This window comes from Larus michahellis, chromosome 8 (assembly GCF_964199755.1).
Source record: "Larus michahellis chromosome 8, bLarMic1.1, whole genome shotgun sequence".
Taxonomy (NCBI): domain Eukaryota; kingdom Metazoa; phylum Chordata; class Aves; order Charadriiformes; family Laridae; genus Larus; species Larus michahellis.
In genome coordinates, this window is record NC_133903.1 from 27,361,633 (window position 1) to 27,383,387 (window position 21,755).

At 37.6% G+C, this 21,755-nt stretch overlaps 2 long non-coding RNA genes across 2 annotated transcripts; both read right to left on the bottom strand.

The window, feature by feature from the left end:
- Positions 1–2,855: 2,855 nt before the first annotated feature.
- LOC141747826 (uncharacterized) lies at positions 2,856–6,130 on the bottom strand. Its single transcript, XR_012588817.1, has 3 exons — positions 6,074–6,130; positions 4,057–4,353; positions 2,856–3,568 (listed from the first exon to the last, which is right to left on the bottom strand). It is a non-coding gene; the product is annotated as an uncharacterized LOC141747826 (long non-coding RNA).
- Positions 6,131–14,611: 8,481 nt separating this feature from the next.
- Positions 14,612–19,051, bottom strand: LOC141747825 (uncharacterized). The gene is made up of 3 exons (XR_012588816.1): positions 18,956–19,051; positions 15,698–15,864; positions 14,612–15,314 (listed from the first exon to the last, which is right to left on the bottom strand). It is a non-coding gene; the product is annotated as an uncharacterized LOC141747825 (long non-coding RNA).
- Between the last annotated feature and the right edge of the window lie 2,704 nt (positions 19,052–21,755).

Genomic DNA, 21,755 nt, shown 5'->3' on the forward strand with positions numbered 1-21,755 from the left:
TAGTGATTAGCTCAGAAGTTGATTCATCTTTTGCAAAATAGGTAAAACCAATCAATGATGTAATTGGGATGCTTGAGTTGATGCAGCCATCAAACAGAAACACCACACTCCTCAAAGGATTACATTACAGCAGAGGAAAGAACTGTTTTAAAATTAAACTAACTCCTTTAATCTTCACTAAACAACCCCAGTATTCCAGGTGCTTTGAGAATATCTAAGCAGACAGTTTAATAAATTAGATGTAACAAATCTTTTTTATGATAATAAGTTGGGTCCATTCTATCAGAAGGTTTCCATATAGCTTTTTTCCTCTGTAGTTCCTAAACTTTGATGTTTTATTTAAGAATGATGTAGGTAGGGTTTTTTTTTTTTTGCTACCTGAATGTATGGAAGAACCAAATATTGATTTTAATAACTATAAGGCTTGAAAGTATGCCCACATTCAATTTACTAAACTCGGATTTCCTAGCAAATCTGAGCAGACAGAAAAAAGGTGGTTCTGTTTTTAGGAGCGATAGAAATACTTAATGAAACCTCAATTTATTTTTTTATTGAAATTATTGCAATTATTTATTGCAAATATTTGGTAATGGCTTCAGTAGACAAATTTATGTAAGTATACGAATCATAGAATCGAAGAGTAGTTTGTGTTGGAAGGGACCTTAAAAATCATCCAGTCCCATCCCCTGCCCTGGGCAGGGACACCTCCCACCAGACCAGGCTGCTCAAAGCCCCATCCAGCCTGGCCTCGAACACCTCCAGGGATGGGGCAGCCACAGCTTCTCTGGGCAACCTGGGCCAGTGTCTCACCATCCTCATTGTAAAAAAACATCTTCCCTGTATCCAATCTAAATCTACTTTCTTTTGGTTTAAAAACATTGTGCCGTGTGCTGTCACTGCAGGCCTTGGTAGAAGTCTCTCTCCGTCTTATAAGCCCCCTTTATATATTGAAAAGCTACAATAATTTCTCCCTGGAGACTTCTCCAGGCTGAAAAACTCCAATTCTCTCAGCCTTTCCTCATAGGAGAGCTGTTCCAACCCTCTGACTATTTTCATGGCTCTCCTCAGGACCAGCTCTAACAGGTCCATGTCCTTCTTGTACTGGGTACCCCAGAGCTCGATACAGATCTGTACTGTATATAAAAATACATGGAAACAAACATATGATATATGTATATATTATATGTAATAAAAATAAACATATGTTTTCTTTGTGATTATGACATTTGATGAAAATCTTCTGTGCTTGCATCTGGGACTAAATAAGGTAAGTAAAATGTTGATTTAAACAGGCATACAACTAAAATGTAAGAAGCCAACACCTCTCCCGCCTCCTATTAAGTAAAACTAAAAACAGTAATTGCATTTTTAATGTTCATTAAGTTGGAGGATGTTTTAAAGTGTCCTTTTCACCTCGATTCTTATTAGTTCAAGAGGTTATTAATTCACTAGGTTATTAATTCAGCAGATATCACTATTTCTCAGAATGGCTGAGTAGTATTTTCTTCAGTCCTCCACATCACATGTCATAGAAAATATATGCAATACTTCCATAAGAAATATTTGCATAGATAACAATGTTTATATATCATAGGGTCCTGGAGCCCACAGCCTCAAAGGTGATGATGTACCTAACTTCCCCAAAAGCACATAATCCCACTGAAATCAGCTGTGGTCTCTCACAGTTGATACTATAAATGTATGGGATTGTAAAGAACTAAGGGATTCATCTATTTCCCTCATAAATTAATCTCCACACAACAATTATTTGGATTTGAACTCCTGTTTGAAATGTAGAGTTTCTTTATTTTCCCCTAAAATAAAGCTAATATATGTAAGAAGTTTGTGATTCACACTGCAAGTGGCATTTTCTAGAAGCTCCTATCATTAGTACTAAAAATGCTCTACCATCTGTCTCCTTCTCTCTTCACTCATTTGTTTTGCTGTCTGGAGTGATGCTATTTACTTATTGAAGAAAGAGAGAAAGTAAGCATAAGGAGTTTCAGCAAACACTCTCCACCTTCTGCCTTCTGTCCCCTGAGTAAGCTTCTTTTGCATGAAATCCCATGCTTTGATGCTGTATACCATCAGTAAAGCCACAGACTAAATATAACTCAAACACCAGATTGCATCTCCTGTCGAATAGTTTACCAACTAGTTAGTGAAAAGTCTTCATTTTCCTTTTGTCCAATTCCAGCTTACTGGGGGGTGGAGGGGGGTGAGGGTGGTGGAGGGGAGAAAAAATACCAAACAAAATCCCCAAAACAAACCCCCAGAACAAACCCCCAAAAATCAGCAACAAAAAACCACCCACAGTTTTCTGCTTTTTCCGTTTGTTTGTTTGTCCTGCTGTCATGGACACATCTCTTCACAACTATGTTGAGCTTCCTCTTCATAGATCTCTTAATATCCATATGAAAACTACTGCAAATTCTTTCAGAGATAAAAAAAATAACGTTGCAAGCACGTAAGAACAATACATAGGTACAGCAGATACTAAGCTGTAGCTTAGTAAGAATTAGTTGAATAGTGTAGAAGATATGCCATGTTTGTGTAAGCAACTTAAGAAATTAAGTGAATCAAATAATACACGTACAGATTTGTAGGTTAAAAAAACAAACAAACCAAACCAAAACCATTCCACTGTCTGGTACGATCTCTTGCATTATATGAATATTAAAACTGATTGTAATGCACTCTAAGCCATCCAGCCTGTATTGTCTGGCTAAATTAGCATAGATCGTTTTTGAAAGCCATACTAATTCAATCATTCAAAGTGACTGAGTATGCACCTTACATCTTGGTTAGGATTAATCATAGTGTTAAAAAAAAAACAAACAAACCGTATTTTTCTTCTAGCATTGATTTTTTCTCACAGGTAAAAACACCCTGCTCAGGAAGAGTTCAACAGAAATATACGATGGATATATTATGCTTCATATTATACGTGGTTTATCAATACATTCTTTTTGCTAGTAGCGAAAGGAAGATGATACAAACCGGTAAAAGTGAGTCCTTTGTTTGGCTTCATTGCGGTTTGTAAGCTCAAGTATGCACAGCAACAAAAACATTGGTGGTTTAAGGCCTGAAATGACTCTTTAGCTATTGGCTTCATACACGGCAATGCAAAAGAATCATTATGGATGCTAAAATACGAAAAATAAAACACACACATATATATACAAGTTGTAAATTGTTAGGAATTAGGGTCACTTTTTTCAGGTTGACATAGATTACTTCTGAGATACGTATGTAGAATTTGTCAGTCCTTAACCAGAATATTCACAAATGGCTTTAATTGCCTGTTTAGTGTCTTACTAAAATTGAAGCCCATGGAACCCAGTGCAAACTGCATTTCAGCATTCCTGACTCATCTGCCTGCGACATAACAAGGTTAGCTTTCCCCCTGGTTCTCAGACAGTCACCCACCGCCAGTCTTCACTTATTTCATCTCTTTGCAATGAGTCAACAAAGAACTTGGTATTTTAAAAACAGTTGCATCCATGTGATGGTAGAGTTCAGCAGCTATCTGGTCCTTGGAAAACAAAGCATCGGGTACCAGCAGACGCTACCAATGCAGAAATAAATGAAGAAAAAAAATATAAATAAACCTTTAAAACAAATTATTTCAAAGAGATGTTCGTTTTTACTTTCTATCTTAGAAAGCTTGGTTAGAATGCTTAGTTTTAAACTAAACTGTTGGAAACAAATTGCAATTTGTATTAATACTCAGCCTGGAAGACTTTATCAAGATAATGTCACAATTTGATATCAGTTTCAAACCTGCAAGCAATTTGCCAGAAGCACAAGTAAAACAAACACACAAAAAAAGCCCCTAAAACCCCGGTCTGGCAGGAAAGCACCTGATAAGCCTTTAAAGACAGGAACACAACCATAGCATGAGTATGATGGTTTGTTCTGATAAGCAATATATTTGAGAATCAGCAGAGCACTTGCAAAAGTGATGAATATGCAGTGATTGATGAGGATGTGTGCTTAGAGCGCGCTAATGAACAGCAATCCATTAGTGTAAACATATAATTTCTCAGTCATTACCTGTACATTAACATTTGATTTCATATCTTGTCAACATCCAGTGGAAACTAACACAGCTGAAGAAAATTTCATTTGGATGACTTCTCAGTAGAAAAAAATAGCATAAGTCTTAAAAGAGCACGAAAGGACACATCATTTTTCCCTCACCCAAGAGCTGCTCTGCTGAAGGTTACGGTACTGGACAGGTTTATTGATAGGACAGCTTGAACCATGTCTGCCACCTTCATGATTGTTGAACCTTGTTTTCTGTTGCTGAGTCTCTTCTAACCTCTGTAAATTCCAGTTCCTTTACAGTATCTGTAAATTAAAAGTTACAGAGGTAAAAAATACTGTCTAACGCCACTAGGTGTTGAAACTGTGAAGATGGACATTTAGCCTAAAACCCTTTATTCCTGGGAAATAATCCCAGCAGCAATGGAAGTGAGTAACAAACGGGATTACAAATACTGAAATTCAGCTACTGACAATAGATGTTCATAATAAACACTCTAAAGAAGAAATGAGCAACCAAACATGGGGCTAGATCTTACAGTACATTTCACAGGATAAAAAAAATTATTAACATCCCCAAGTCCCCAGATTTCTTTCTTCCTAATGACAACATGTAGTAAAGCAGAATGGTTTTTAATAAACGTTTACTCATCGCAGTAAATATCCTCTGTTTCCTGGTGGTAAGGTCATGGTCTTTACTAACTTTATATACAAGTGATTTTTCTTGCGAGTCACTATTACAGATTTGAACAAGGTTAGAATTCTTGGGAATGAACGACTGAAACATGTCACGACTCCAAATCATGACATTTTAGTTGTCAAAACACAATTTTTGAGATGCTGAATATATAAGAAAATCAGCAACGGTATTATATATACCACAACCAAAAGAACTTTTAAAGGGAATATTTAATTATGTTGTATGCAGTCCTGTACAGAGGACTGCATTTGCGTGGTTTTAAGCTGGTTTTAAGCTACCCAAATGTTAACAGTGATCCAAGAAATGACAAAATTCGCACTGTTATGTACTGATTGGTAAACTGCAGAATAATTTCTTCACAAAACAGAACTCTGTGAACAATACCATCATAAGGATTATTTAATTTTCAGAGAAATTTACTGTTTGTGTTTTTTGTTTATTTAATTTCTGATGCTAACCTGGCTCTCAGTGAATGCCCTTCAAAATCAACCCTCTTTTTCTGGCCTCTGTCAGTAACAATTAGGTCCCTAGAGATGTGATCTCTAGAATTGTTTATACTCCTCCAAACAACCAAGGAAAAAACCAGCCTTTTTTCTGCTTCCTTTTATAATTCTTTTCATAGTATTTTATTTTTTAGTCTAATTTGGTTGTGTTGCAAAACCTGCCTTTTAGGCTGGCACTTTCATTATTAGTGAATGTCTGTAGTCTTCTGTATTTACAACTCCAGAATGCAAATGTAAAGACCATGATTAAGTATCTTCTTCCCAAATTCACCATCATTAATTGCTGAACAGAGGTTTTACAACTGGAACTAAATGCACTATTTACTTGTCTATGTTTGTAGAATGCCATGGAAAACATTTCTCAAGTTTGATTTATTTTGGGGACAGTTATTAAATACATTACTGCAATGTCAGATGATGAATCAGTAATAAAGAGTTAAAATCAAAGCCAATGATGCTCCATGAAAGACTTTCTAAATATGTCATTGCAGCCACAAAATTAAGTCCTTTTTTTAAGCATAAGACATTTTTGGGAAAAAAGAAGGGACACCCCACCAACACCAGTTCTGACTGTGTCTGGAACACTATTTTGGCAGCATTGGAATGCCTTTGCAAATATTACATTTCATAAAATCACATGGATCTGATTTGGAATCAAATATTCTTAATGTGTCATAGATTGCTTCTTGAGCAAGGAAATTCAGTCACAATTTGGATCATGGTTGTAAAGGTTTTTTAAACTATTTGGATTAAAGATCCTATATAAATAGAAGTAAGGGATTCCAAAGAAATACGGATAACAATGAGATGTATGGTGTATCACTTTCCTGAATTCTTCTTCCACGGGACATTTCCCAAGATCTGTGAAATCCCCGGATTGCTCGAGGGAAGAAAGAAAAAAAGTGATAGAAGAGGGAAAGGAAAGAAAGGAAAATGCAGTTATATATAGGTTATATATATACATATAGTTATAGTCCTATAAACATTGCCTCTGAAATGCTGCAGGAAACTGAGTATATCTATGTATCTATGGCTTACATGGGGTCCAATAAGAACTCATTGCAGATATACAAATTATTATCCAAGTATTCCTCATTACTGTGCAAATATTAATAAGTGAAGCTTTGTGATATTCAAACGTCACATAGATGGTGGTACAGGAATGTTCAGGTGAATGAGTAATCTCAGATTGTGATCCTGCATAGTTCTAATTATAAAACATCCTTATTATTTTCTGTAGCATTTTACAATATAGTAGTATTTGGAAAATGACTGTATTAAGAGCATGACATTTACTGAAGTGAATAAGCTTTGATATATGAAGTAATTTCACTGCAGCTTATTGTGCAACACAGAGACTTCAGAAGCAGAGATCAGCTAACTTGGAATCACAGCGTTATCGAGGTTGGAAAGGACCTTTAAGATCATCGAGTCAAACCATCAACCTACCAACCTTACCCTGCCAAAAACACCACTAAACCACCTCCCTCATCTTTTCACACGTCTCTTAAATACCTCCAGAGACGGTGACTTAACCACTTTCCCCAGGTAGCCTGTCCCAGTGCTTGATAACCCTTCCAGTGTGAAAATTTTTCCTAATATCCATCCCAAACCTCCCCTGGCGCAACTTGAGGCTGTTTCCTCTTGTCCTATCACCTGTTACCTGGGAGAAGAGACCATACAAGTGTTTTTAACTAAAATGTTTATTTGAAGATCTTTGAATTACCTGAAAAGTTTCCCTCTGTAGAGAATGCCTTTTCCTAACTTCAGATTTTACTCTCTTTACCCAATTGTCTTTCTTCCATTTTCTTGGTCCTTTCCATGTGTCATTTCATTCTTGGCTCCAGCTGCTGGCAGCTGGTACGTATCTTATCCATCCTGACATACTTGTGCCATAGAGAGATCCTCCCCATACTCTTACACTTTAAAAAAAATAAACAACCCCTGCCCTCAAAAAGCCCAAGCTAACAAAAACCATCCAAAAGAATCCTGATAGAAAATTAGAGTTCTAACAAAATATTCATAACAGCTACTCGATTTCCACTATTAGGTTAATTAAATCATAACAAGAGGGAAAATATCACTAGCCTTTTTGATCAAGCAATAGTAACAGCAGGAGACACTGGAAGAATAAATAGGCAAGATAACTGAACTACTGCAAGAAATATAAAAATCCATCCTAGTCCTGTTCTGTTCTTACAGAGCGATTGAATCAGGACTTGGCTCACATCAAACAAATTCAATTAATGAAATTTAACTAGTAATAAATCTGACAGAATTGTACAACATGTTTCATTTGAATCTGTTGATCAGGAAATAACAAATTATCACAACTTGAATATTTGTACTTTCAAATAACATCAAATCAATCATCCCTCATACAATTAAAGCAGATTTTGCAAAGGAAAGATACACTCGAAATGAGGAATATCATTGTTGCTCTCTATGTTAGAACAGTTTTAAGGGGAACTGATTTCTTATTCTTCATCTGTATGTCAAACCTACTGTTTTTTTTTCCTTTTTTAGCCCCGAAGTGCCAGGTCTGTTTAGAATTTCTAAACAGTATTTCCTTAAAGTTTGTGGACTTTGAAATTATATTTACTAGATATCTTCCATGGAGCTTTTAAGATACCACTTACCAGATGGACGATTTCGTCACTGTTGCCTAGGTTCATTTTAAATTGGAGTTCAAGAAGGAAAAGGTCAATGAGTCATGCAATAAACTACACTACAAATCGATTATTGAATTGCTTCAAAAAATGGTGATCTCAGTTTTTCACGTGGAACTGTATAAAAAAATGGATTAGATTGTGTTCACTGGAGATATAATTGGCTTTTTGATATACTATATACAGTATAATGTTCTTATCTCTATAGAATACTTGCTAACTGCATCATAGTTGAAACAGTATATATTTTAAAATACTACTAATGGAGTATATTGTGGATATACTTAAAAGTCTTAAGTATTTCATACCTAACAAGTTGTAGAAAATTATATGTGAGATGCAGCAACAGCTGAAGTGAGACCATTCTGGAATAACGAAAGGACGGAGTAGTCAATTTTCCTGTCAAACAATGATTAATCAATTTACTGGAATCATTAAAATTGATCCAAGATTTATGATTGCAGAAAGATGAGTTTAGATGTCAGCTAAAATCGGTGTTAGTTCCACTACCTGAAAAATAGCACGGATGCTCAGCACTGCCATGGGAGCCACGGTCCAGCCAAAACAAGCAAGCAGAAGTCGTTCTCGCACAAGGAGATGTACAAAGATGAGTACCTATTCCCGTTGTATCCCTTAACCTGCTTATCCCAAAGCATAATGCATTTCATGTTGTGTCTATAGCTTTTGTGAAAAACAAATTCTAAGAGGAAAAGTGTTACTGATGGTATTGCTTAATGTACAGGCACTGCAACAGTGCAGGGTTGCCCAGCAACTGTAAGTAGCACAATTTAGAGGGAAGGAGGTCCGGCTAAATGGGAAGATGAGTCAGAGGCGTATTGAAATAAGCAAGAGAAGGCTATGTTCTCCGTGAACTTTGATTAAAAACAAAGCAGAGAAGCCCAAACAACTGCCTCTTGCCCTTAACTCATAAGACACGATCAGATATGTGCTTCTCGCGACGAGATTAAGTAAAGGGCAACTACACAGGGGCTTCAAGTTGCACTGCCAGGTTGGAGCTCATGTTCACATGCAATCAATCTTCAGGAAAATGTTAGAGCTCAGAGGCATATCTCAATTATGACAACACTTCTCCTAATAGCAACTGCAGCACAAGCAACCTTTCCATACTGCTTCTACAACGTGTTTCAAATTTGTTCTCTTGGGAAAACAGAAACGAAAAAAGAACAATTTATTTTCCACACCCATTAGATCTATTATGCAAAGGCCAAGTAGCCACCAGCTCCATAAAATGGAAATCTTCCTTCAGATGCTGAACTGCAATTTTCTTTTCCTGATCTTCATTCTGTCATGGATGGAAACTCATCCAAAAGTAGCAAAGTGAGTGTAGCTCCCAATAAAGGAAAGCCATTGAGTTTCCATAGAAAATTACCACTGAGTACAGTGTCACTAATGAATGCAAAACAGGAAATCCTTCCATTCAGAACTTTTTACTGAAAACTTATACATGAAATGAATGGAACAGAAAAGAGCAAACAGGCACAAAGCAGAAATTATTTTTTGTCTCCTATGAACTGAAATTTAGTAGAGATATTGAGGAGGATTGCCAGATGCAAAATAAAGGTAAAAATGATAGTAAGGGCTGTACAGGTTAAGAAACAGGACCTGCTGCCAGTAAAATATTTTCATCTTATATCTCTAGAAAAAACATTTATTTTGGAGTGTCAGGAAGCAACATTTTAGAGCAGTAAGCAACTAAGGCAAGCCAGGAAAAAAATCAGATGCAAGAAAGCAGAGTTGGAATCAACGTGTGCACAGGAAGAATGAATAAGGAAAAAACAGTAGTGGTGTTAAGAGCTGTTACTACAGTTGATTAGTGTCTCCTTCTTATCTCCCTCCCAAGTAATCTTTCTATCCAGTAAATATTCTGTCTATGTATCGTAACAAACCTTTACCAAAGACATGTTTTCCTGTTATGTTCATGGAAGTGCTACTGAAATTATCCTTCAAGGATATTTCTGAATTTCACCTGAAATAGAATTTAAATTGTTTTTTCCTATCTGAGTTAGCCTCCTGGCAATGCATAAGGCGTAATTTCTGATGGGAGATCTCTATTTTGGAGATGACAAAACTCGTTAATCCAGAGGTAGATATCATGAATTTAAGGCTGGCCAGAACCAGGCGCTTGCCCCAAGACCTTATGATAGTTCAGGCAACAGAAATTATTTACTGATTCCTGTAAACATAAGCTAAGCACTCGCTTAGTTTATCTTAGAAGCAGCAAGCTGAGTAGTACTACTCCTGCGCTTAAGTATTTTGCTAGATAAGGAGTATTATGATAAACTCACCTAAGTCCAAATGGCCTATGGACAAACTATAACATTTTTTTCCAGCTCTACAATGTGCCAGATTTCAGAATGTAGTAAAATGTCCTCAGAAATTAACCCTTAGGTCAGTACTCAAGTAGAAGGTGCGTTTATTAAAACTTTTCTTTCATGGAGGAAGTGTGTTTGTGAGTCTGTGTGTGTATGTAGGTGTGTCTGTATCTGTATGTATATAAAAATATACACACACAAATACTATACAAGCATATGGAACGCATAAAGAATTATCTCATGTTCTATTTTTCCCTATTTCTGCTTCAACTACGTCAAGCTGGCAAGGGTAAGGAATGTGGGCCAATGCTTTTATATAGGAGGTAATTGCAAGCAGCAGCATTTGACATCGCACTTTCTCTGTACGTGGATTTCATTAAGCTCTGTGTATAATGATTTCCCACCTACAACAATGGCAACACCAAGAACTTTTTCTCCAGTCATAAATAGCCTTATGAGAGCAAAAATATAACACTTGGTTGTGTCTGATATCCTGTTATCCTCTTGAGCTCCTTAAAGGCACTTGCTGAGGATTCAGCCTCCAGCCACTTGGTCAATATAAAAACACCTTCCCTTTCCATCATTTAAAAATGTTTTTCAGTGTTAAATCCAGAGAAAGCAATTTCTACAGACAGATCTCAGTTCCCCAAATGGGGATTTCTTTTCACTCCATACCTCTATTTTTCTATTATTTGTATTAATATCAGTATTAGTATTGGTACTAGTATCAATATTATGCTGAAGCAAATTATCAAGGATTCTTACGGTGGGGTATGTCCTAATATGACAAATTTTCACCAAATCCCAAACGGTCTTTTTACTGAGGTTAGACTGTAGCTTGGCATATGGTTACTTTTCCTGCTATCAAATATTCCATACCTGTTCGCAAGGTAATATTAAAGCGTAGCTGGACTACAGAAAATCCATTTATTGAGATAAGTTTTGTTCCTTTCAAAGTAGCTAATGTGATCGTGGTTGTATTGAATTTTATTGTCTGTATAAAACTTGCTCAAGCCTACAGATAAAATGCACAAAATATAATAAAGTTGCTTCAATGTTCCAACTTGTTCAAATGTTCAGTGTGTTCTTTTTTAATCTTTGTTAGAAATATGGGAAAAAGAAAATAATAAAATCTGTATGCTAGACACAGCTGACAGTTCCCTTCAAATATATTAAACTATTTGATTAAAGACTAACAAAGATAGCAGGCCTTGTTAATGAGCAAATATCCTTTTATATATTATTGTTTAGAATTACAAGGAATTCAGGGAGCTTAATGAGGTAGTGACAAAGCTTAGATGAGCCGGTGCAAACGGTTGTAAATAATCAACTATAGTTGTGCTTTCAGTTTAATGAGCACTTTAAAAGGATGAAGAAAGCCTGGCCATCAAAGTTCTGGACTTGGTTAAGAAACGCCAACAGAAAATAACACGTTGTAAAATACGCCTTTGCAGGTTGCCCCTTCTATAACGTCTTTGCTGGAGAGTTTTGGCTGAATAATGGGACATAGCTAACAGATAAAATGTAAAAATCCCGAAATTAAACTCTTTCAAAAGCCCAAGTATTCAAGTTATAACAACCAAGAAAGAAATTGAAAATAATTAGAGGGGTCGTTCCTATTTTTGAAGTACAGTCATCACTATTAAATGGGATCTGTTTAGTAGACAGACTCATTCATAGAATGGTTTGGGTTGGAAGGGACCTTAAAGATCATCTCGTTCTCAGAAATCTTGAAGGTAGAAAGCTCCCTCAGTCTTCGTGGCCCTTAAATGCTACGCACCCAAGAGATCCCACACAGCGATTTTCAGCAGACTAAAATTACTGAAGTTGGAGAAAAGATCTTAATGGCTGTGAGTGAGACCAATTGTTTCTTAGCAATTTTACAACACACTAAAAGTTGATCATAGTGTTACTACTTGTATTAGTGACAATTTGTGCTCCCTGTCCAAGAGGAAATATTTGTATTACTGATGGCTATAGAGATTCATAGAGATATAAATTATTTCAACATTATAAAACTAGGAAAATAATAACCTAATACTTCCAATAATAAATACATACATTGTCATAACAAAGGAATCATCTTAAATGTTCTGCGTTACTGGTTTCAGAGTATGACATTTCAAAAGGTTGACAAGGCAGCTGTGCTCAGAAAGGTAGAGAATATGATTGTGTGATCACACCTTTTAACAGAGACATTTAAATATGAAATGCAGAGTGCAAATTCCGTACAGTGCAGACATTTTACAGAATGCCCTGACAAGTGCAAAATCTTTCCAAAACGATAAAAAAAATCTCTGGTGGCTTCAGCCAGCTGCTTAGTTATGGAGCCACAGAAATGAGTGTATAATTTAGGTTGCGTGGTAAGTAATACTTTTATTATTAATATGACTCTCACTCATTCCTACTCTTTCAATTTAAAATGAAAACACAATTAAACATGGTATATTATTTATCCAGGAGAAAATTACCTAGAAGAGTACCAGCTTAGTTAGATATTATTTATTTGAAAATTTGAAAAGTGAAAAGTTCTTTGGAATTAGGAGAAATCCTTTAATAGAAACTATATATGGAAAGCTTAGTCTGGAAACTGCAAATTGGTTTACGTTGCATGCCTACTCAAAAGTTAAGGTATAGGACAGTATTTACCCCGGAGTCCATCCATTTCCATTCTGTGATGGGAAAGATCTCTGGTTAGATGGCCAGTGGAGAGCATATGCAAATAAATCTTCAATATGCTTAAGATTTCCTGGCTCAAATCGCATACCCTGATGGAAAATAATTAAATCTTCACCTCCTTCAAACACCCATTCTGGGTTTCAGAAACCTCTTATCAAGTGTTTATGAAGAAACACAATTTACTATTTTCAAATGATACAGCAAAGAAAAATTTCGCCCATGGGAAGCTGATAAACTGCTCACTTAACCTGTTTACAATTTACTACACTTTAAATGCAATTAGTCAGCATAGAACATATATTTTTTTTGTTGTTTTGACTGAATGACCGAAATTTCCTAGGAAAAAAATAATGGATGGCAAAGAGCAAATAATGAATGCTCTTGTTCAAGCAGACACTACCTTGTAAAAATATGAATTACAATGTCCCATTGTCCTGGTTTGAGGTAAAAAAAGAACCTATTTTCTTTTCAGTCATTTCACTCTTCAGTTGAGCCTCTTCTAACTCTCGGAAATTAACAGCATATTTTTCAGACAGCATCCACCTCTAGCAGATAATGTCTGCTGTTTGCAGTGAATACCAAGGAACAGCATGCAGAGGCTCCTGCTTATACTTATGGCTGGAACAAGCAAGGTCAGCTCACTTTGTTGTGTACCAGGTTGGAGGGTTGGAAATGGAAGAGCATAGTGGGGTCTCAGCTGTGGGGAGGAGTGGACAGGACAAGAGTGATCAACTGGGTATTCCATCCCATCTGAATCCTGCTCAGTAGAAAAGCTGAGGGATCAAAGGGGTCAGCCTTTCTCTTCAACCACCCGTGTCTGAGGACGACCCTGTCTGTTCATCTGCCTTCGATCCCGATCTGTGCCTTCCTGACTCCAGATCCACAATCCAGTTCCCATATGCTGCTGAGTCCAGCCTGGGACTTCCCCTGTGCCTGACAGTGATGTGATCATCATCCTGGAAGCTCGATACTGATTTTACATATATTGTATAAATTTCATTATTTTCTTAGTATTATTTTCTTATTAATATTTCATTAAAGTAGTTTAGTTTCTTTTCAGTCTGTCTCTCTCTCTCTCATTCTTCTCTCCCTTGGGAGAGTTACGAGAGCATCTATGATTCATTCAGGGGCCAGTCCAGCCCAAACTGTGACAACCCATAAGGAAAAATTCATGAGCAAAAGACTCAAGTAACTTAGCTAATACATGTGGCTTAGGCCTTTGAGGATAGCATTGCTTAAATATTTGTGTAGGCAAGGATTTCAGTGATTGGTAGCAATTAATGATTAAAGAGGTCACATGTTAAAAATAACCATTCACCTAACTTTTTGAATTTTTTTTCCAGTTTTCCACCAGCTTTACTGATAATGATGAGTTTGGAAAAGAAGGTGCAATTTGGGAACACGAATGACTGAATTGGTTAAACCTTTATACAGTCCGTACATTTCTACTCATCATTATTTGCTGCTGTGTGACTGTGTGCTCTATATCTTTTACATTTTGAGCTGTTAGTTAAGCAGAAGCTGGTTTGAAAACACATTTGTGAACATTTGGAAGATAATCACATGACATGACCATTTTAGTGTTTCACCCCTATTTCTACTGCCAAAAAAGATTCTGGTACTTAGACAGGAAACACATTGAAAGCTCTTGGCAAAAGAGAATGCGTTACGAAGCTTAAGATGACATGCTGTGTCCTATGAACTCTTAATAAAGAACAGATTCTAGGGAATTTTTTTATATATATATGTGTGTATGTATGTAGCTATATATATATGCACATACACACACACACATATATATACACACCGACATGGAAACATACAATTAAAAAGAACAGAAAAAGTAAAGTTCATCAGAAGTTTTTAATTTATTCTGTCTATACTTTCAGAAAAGTGAGATGCAAATGCTCATGAACCAGAAAGCAAGAGCAATGCATAGTGGTGAAAGGCAAGTCGAGCAAAGCATGTATATTTACATTTCAGTCAAACCAATGTTCCTGACGAAAGAACAAACATGAATTTTGATAATAAATTCACCTTCTGATGATACCTTTATGTTTCCCCTAAATATTAATTTAGTCTGAGCAGTTAGAAAAAAAATAATACATATAAATATCCACTGCAAAGTATACAGTTTTACTGTTTTATTTATTACAGAGTAAAGTGTTAAAGATACAGTGAATGGCAGGAAGATTCAGGAAAAATTTTAACTATTAGGTTTAACAGGAGAAGTAAGACTACGTGTCCTTTTTAAGCCTAGTTTTCTCTATTGCTGATCCCAGCCCATCTGGCAATAAGCTACGTTTACAGTAAAGGCATCTTTCTTGATGAAATGGATGAAGATGGACTATAAGTTTAACACAGGCCACCAAGGAATAAGAATCTGTGAACAATATAAAAGTGATTCTAATTAAACTGACAGATAAACCTTCCACCTCTTTTTACAAAACTGAAAAAAAAAAAAGCTATATAATTGTCAATGGTAAAGAATCTTGGATTAATGAAAGTCACTGCTTTGTTTTGCACTTCTACATTACAGAGTGCAAATTATGTCTGCTATGTATGGTTGTATTAACACCTTGATCAATACTCAGTACACTTGACTAGAGTTTCCATAAGTGACTTCAAAGGCATTTATGACCTTTAGAGCACATGAGCATATTTGTGTACAATCATTGACAAAAAACTGGTGGAAGATTTTGAAATGTAAAATATTTCTCAGGAGTTGCTTATGGGTGAGGAGAAAAATAAAAAACTAATACTGACCTCAAAATTGTGATTCCTTTATCACAAGGTTCTTAATTTGTACTGTCACCATGTCCAATAGAGAACAGATCTTCGCTGTCGAGATGGCAGTCCCAAGAGCTTCCACAGAGAAGTCCAGACAACCTTCTGCAGTCAGAACTTCGGGTTTCAGGTTACAGGAAATGGTCCTAGAAAACGGCATTAGCAGTCAGGAAGATGACACAGTCAAGCACAACTCAGCAATTACTTGGTAGCATTATGAAAACGGGTTCAAGAGTCTGCTAGAGAGCAAATAAAATTTGTCTTATCTCTCCCATTCAGACAAAGACTCAAAATATTTTTAATTCTCAGGACTACATCTCCAGAGCCAAACCTGATGTTCTTTCTTACATGCAAAAGGAACTGAATCATTCTGAATGACCTAAAGTGGGAAGGCCTGCTTGCTCTCATTCTCCTTGCCACCCTCAGTCCATTAAAGTTAAAAATGAACCAACTCGCAGACCTTCACTTCAAAATCAAACTTGGTGGCTGTGCACTCTTTTCCTGCTTGTCCTGATTTGTTTTATGTATTTCACTACCCATCTCTGTATAAATGCTAAGGCATTACCTCAAGCAGGAAACTTTATCTTTTAAACTAACAGGGCATTTATTTTTTTTTTTTTCTAGAATAGTCTATTTTCTGTCAGTCAATAATATACACTAGCAAACTCTGAACAAGATTTGCAGTTACTTGGTACATTTTTGCAGTTCAAATCACAGGGCAATATCAGTTTATGTTCCCTGCTAATATCACACCATGTATATTCAGTAAAACTCTGAAACTTTATTAAAGAAATACCAAAAAAAAAAAGGTAATACAACAAAGAATTGGGAAATGAGGGAAATTTTCAGTTTATTATCGCAAAAGTTTAAGAAAGATGTGCCTATTGAACAGAGCAGCATTATTCCCAGAGAGGGAATGACTATACTAACTTAGAATGTTTTTCTTTTCCTGTGAAGTTCAATAATCCAGAGAATGATATGCTTTATAAATCAGAAAATGTGGGAATCTACAGTCACGCTACTCTCTGTGCAATATAATTTCTAAATATGAAATTCTCATTCTCTTTTTCCTACCCCATAAAAACTCCAGATAAAGGTTTTGCCTCATTTAGAGAAAGATTTAGGAGTCTGAATTGGCAGCGAGATAAAGACGATGAGTACCCCAGGGAGGATATTAATTTCAGTTTCATTAATTTTGCCCCAAAGAGTCATATTTAATTTGTTCCTGTGTTCTTCATCACTTCTTATTGAAGCTACAATGAAGGGTCAAGATTTAATTTCAACAAATCTTCAGGTTTATTAGAATAGTTATCCCAGATATTGGACTTTATTAACCAGCCATTGGAAATTCTACTCTGAAATCTTCAATGTCAGAAGCTAAAACTACAGCCCTAGAAGTAAGCTTGTATAACCCAAGTCCCTGTAAAGGCAGACTTGCGTTCTATAGCCCACTTGCTCAGTTCTGCATCTCGGTCTACTTGTAAACCTCTTCTCTTCCTTCTTCTCTCACCTTGGTGCTCAAAGAGCTGTTTCTCGTACTTCGCCCCCATTTCTCCTCTGCCTGGATGGTTTTTGCCACATGGGCAAATGTGTCTCCTGTAGAGCTTCCTTGACTGGGCAATGACGTGAGAAGTCTACCCACTAGCCAAAGAATAAGAACCAGACAGTAGGTGCAGGTTGACAGTGGAGAAAGCCTAAAAACAAATTGTGAGAGAATACGTCCCATTTTCTGTGTAGCTTTTGAATATTCAAGTCAGATACGTAGCTAATTTATAGGTGATGGCTGTATACAACTAATATATACAAGACGACATATGCAATTGCCCATTTATTACTAAGAACCTTTTGTGGAAAAATTAAATGAATAAATTAAACACAAGGTTTGCTGATGATGCCATTTGAATTTCCTGCTCACATATACACTGTGTTTGTGAAAAATAGTCAGATACAATGGTGACCTTCAAAATGATGTATTAATGTTTTGTTTGATTTGCCATCTTTCATTATTACATGGGGCAAAACATCCCCCAGAGCCAGCTTGTCATTTTTTTTTTTTATGAATTTGAGCATCCACAGACTGAAGTGACATTCTTCACCTAAAGCACTACATTTACTAAACAGAAAAGTTGTGAAACATGGGTTTGTAGAATAGCTTGATTATCATTGGAATGTGGGTGCTTACAACTCCAAGACTTCTTTCAAAAAAACTAATAAAGTGTTTTGCAGGTATCTGAGAACTGCATATTCTCATGGATTAGGGTTTGCTCTTTGTTTACAAAAGAGGCAAGTGATGATTGCTAAGGCTTTCAGTGAGAAGAACCAGCAGAAGTACGGTAAACGTGGTAGCACGTTTAAAAACAGTTTTAATGAGAATGGAAAATTATAATGGTGATGTGTCCAATTTCCAAAATACTACATTTCACAAAGACATGATTCTGCTGTCAGATGGAAAAAACAATGCACGCATTCCATTTCAGGTACTGAGCTTCAATTGTATATTTCAGAAAATCTCTACAGAGATAAGGAGTCATTCACCCAAGCAGGCAGGATAAGGGACAAAGAGAGGACTAAATCTCTGCCATTGAGACTTCTGCCTTCCATTGGTTTTAAACTGAAGGAACATAGATTTAATTGGACAGAAGGAAGAAATTTTTATGATGAGTGTGTGAGTCACTGGAAGAGGTTGCCAAGGGAAGTTGTGGATGCCCCACCATTGGAAGTATTCAGGGTCAGGCCGGATAGGGCTTTGAGCAACCTGATCTGGTGAAAGATGCCCCTGCCCACGGCAGGGCAGTCAGACTAGATGACCTTTGAAGGCCCCTTCTAACACAAACCATTCTATGATTCTATGAAAATATCTACCTCAAGAAATACAATTAACCAAAACGTTGGACTAGATGACCTTCTGAGGTCCCTTTCAACCTGAATTTTCCTCTTATGCCTATGAAATAGAGGATGTTGTCTTATAGCAGTGGTAGACAAAAATTAACAAACAAACAACAAACAACCTCACAAACAAAAACTAATAAAAAAAACAAACCTAAAGCTCTCTATCTCTACATTTAATTCTACTTTTTTTTGTCATTTCTACTCATAAGAAAAGAGATGATAGCTTCAACTGATTGCAAAATCATTTTTCAGCAGGCAAAAATAACTTCGCAGTGATTCAAAGTTTTTTCAGTTTTCCCCACAGAGCTCCAAGCACACGGTCTCAAAGGGACCGGTCCTTTCACTTACCACTGGTCACATTCAGAACACTGACTGTTAGAAGTTGAACATCTGGGATATTCAGCTGATATCTTCTGTTTGGTTTCTATCAAAACCTCATGTCTGCATAAGTCTACAAGTCTTTACAGGCCTTTCTCCTTATAGTCAGATACTCAGGTGCTGCATGTTTGCCCTGATAGGCAACGTTTGCTCTGATAGGCAACAGCTGAAGTTCTAGCCCACTGCCTGTATTCTATAACATTTTGGGATGGGGAATCAGGCATAGACTAAACAAGTGGTGAAGAAAATTTCACAGTATTATTAGTAGGAGAACTAGTAATTGATGTTTTTAAATAAGTTGTTCCATTAAACTATACCTGTAATGTGTTTGTTTCTAGCTATTTTACTACAAGATCATTGATTAAGCTTGTTGCCATTGCCAGCAGGAGTCCTTTGAAATAGAGGATGATTATGTTGTAGGAGTGTAGGGGAATCAAACTCTAGATTAAACTAATATTTGAACGTGTCAACAAGTAGCTGGAGCAGCTTTTCTGCAAGGGAAGGAGAGCCATGCATTGGTTCTGATATGAAGGCCATCAGGGCAGTGCCCCTTGGACCAGGGTACAGTACCACCAAGCCCAAGTGAACAGAGCAGGTCCGGTGAAAATAAACATGATCACCCAGAAGTCCAGAACAGCAGACAAGTCTGTAGTGATTGTGCATGTCTAGGACTGAACTAGGAAGTCAAAGTAAGCAAGTGACGCTCATCCTACAGAGTAGCTCAGACAAGGACCAAGGTCAATGATCTGAGTTTGAATGTGGCTCCTGAGTCAAGAGCACAAGCCCCAGATGAGGCTTCCCCCAGCAAATTCTCATGCAGCTGTTCTCACTGAAGACTGATGCAAGGTTCTTTAGCCAAAGCAGACACCCAAGACACATACAAATTTATAAATTAGAAATTAGGATATAATTAATATTAATTTGTCTTAAACGCTAATATGTGTACTAAAATAGTGTACCTAGAAACAGCGCAACAATGTTCAGTTTGCCATTTGGTAACAGTGTGATGGCTTAGTCATTTGCAATGTCTAAGAAATAAGTATGTGAGCCATGTGATGGGCTTATCCATAAGGCTTTAAACTAGGTTTGATGGGGGATGGGGACGAAACCAGGATCACAAAAGTGGTGCCTGGGAGCAACATAGCAGTGCTCATGGGTATAAGTGATAGCAAGGTCTTGCAGCCTGTCTCAGCGATGGTGGGGGATAGTGAATTGTGTGGCAGCATAGACACAAGGAGCAGTGATAATTTGGTAACTACAGTAGTGTCCGAGAATGATCAGGTGCAAATCAGGGCCTGTCCCCCCAAGAAAGTGATAGGACAATTAACCCAACTGAAGTGCATCTACACCAATGCACGCAGCATGGGGAATAAGCAGGACGAGCTGGAGGCCATCGTGCAGCAGGGAAACTATGATGTGGTTGCCATCACGGAAACATGGTGGGAAGACACACACAAGTGGAGTGCTGTAATTGATGGCTACCAGCTTTTCAGAAGGGATAGGCAAGGGAAGAGAGGTGGTGGGGTGGCCCTCTATGTTAGGGGCGGTTTTGAATGTCTAGAACTCAACAGTGTGAATGACAGTGTTGAGTGTGTATGGATAAAAATCAAGGGGAAGGCCAACAAGGCAGATATCGTGATGGGAGTTTGTTATAGACCCCCTAATCAGGATGTAGAAACCGATGAAGTATTCTATAAGCGGCTGGCAGAGGTCTTGCGATCATCTGCCCTTGTTCTTGTAGGGGATTTCAACTTCCTGGATGTCCACTGGGAATACTACACAGCAGAGAGGGAACAGTCCCGGAGGTTCCTGGAGTGTGTGGAAGACAACTTCCTAACACAGCTGGTGAAGGAACCTACTAGGGGAAGTGCCCTACTGGACCTACTGTTTGTTAACAGAGAAGGTCTTGTGGGGGATGTAAAGGTTGGAGGTCGTCTTGGGCAGAGTGACCATGAAATGATAGAGTTTTCAATTCTTGGTGAAGGGAGGTGGGGAGCCAGCAAAACTGCCACCTTGGATTTCCGAAGGGCAGACTTTAGCCTGTTTAGGAGCACGGTTGAGAGTGTCCCTTGGGAGGCAGTTTTGAAGAGCAAAGGTGCCCAGGAAAGCTGGTCATACTTCAAGCAGGTGCTCTTAGAAGCACAGGTGAAGGCCATCCCCATGTCCCGAAAGACGAGCCGACGGGGAAGAAGGCCAGCCTGGCTAAATAGAGAGCTTTGGCTGGACCTCAGGAAAAAAAGGAAGGCTTACATTCTCTGGAAAAGGGGCTTAGCAACTTATGAGGATTATCAAGATATAACAAAGCTATGCAGGGGGAAGATTAGAAGGGCCAAAGCTCAATCAGAACTCAGCTTGGCCACTGCAATTAAAGACAACAGGAAGAGATTTTTCCAGTATATCAACAGAAAAAGGAAGACTAGGGAAAATATAGGTCCACTGATGAATGAGACGGGTGCCTTAGTGGTGGAAGACACAGAGAAGGCATAGTTACTGAATGCCTTCTTTTCTTCGGTCTTCACTGATAAAGCTGTCCCTCACACATCCCATACCCTGGAGGCAAGGGGGAAGGTCTGGAGAGAGGAAGATTTTCCCTTAGTTGAGGAGGACCGGGTCAGAGACCACTTGGCCAAGCTGGACATTCATAAATCCATGGGTCCTGATGGGATGCACCCGCGAGTGCTGAGAGAGCTGGCAGATGTTGTCGCTAGACCACTCTCCATCGTCTTTGAAAAGTCATGGGGAACAGGAGAGGTGCCTGAGGACTGGAGGA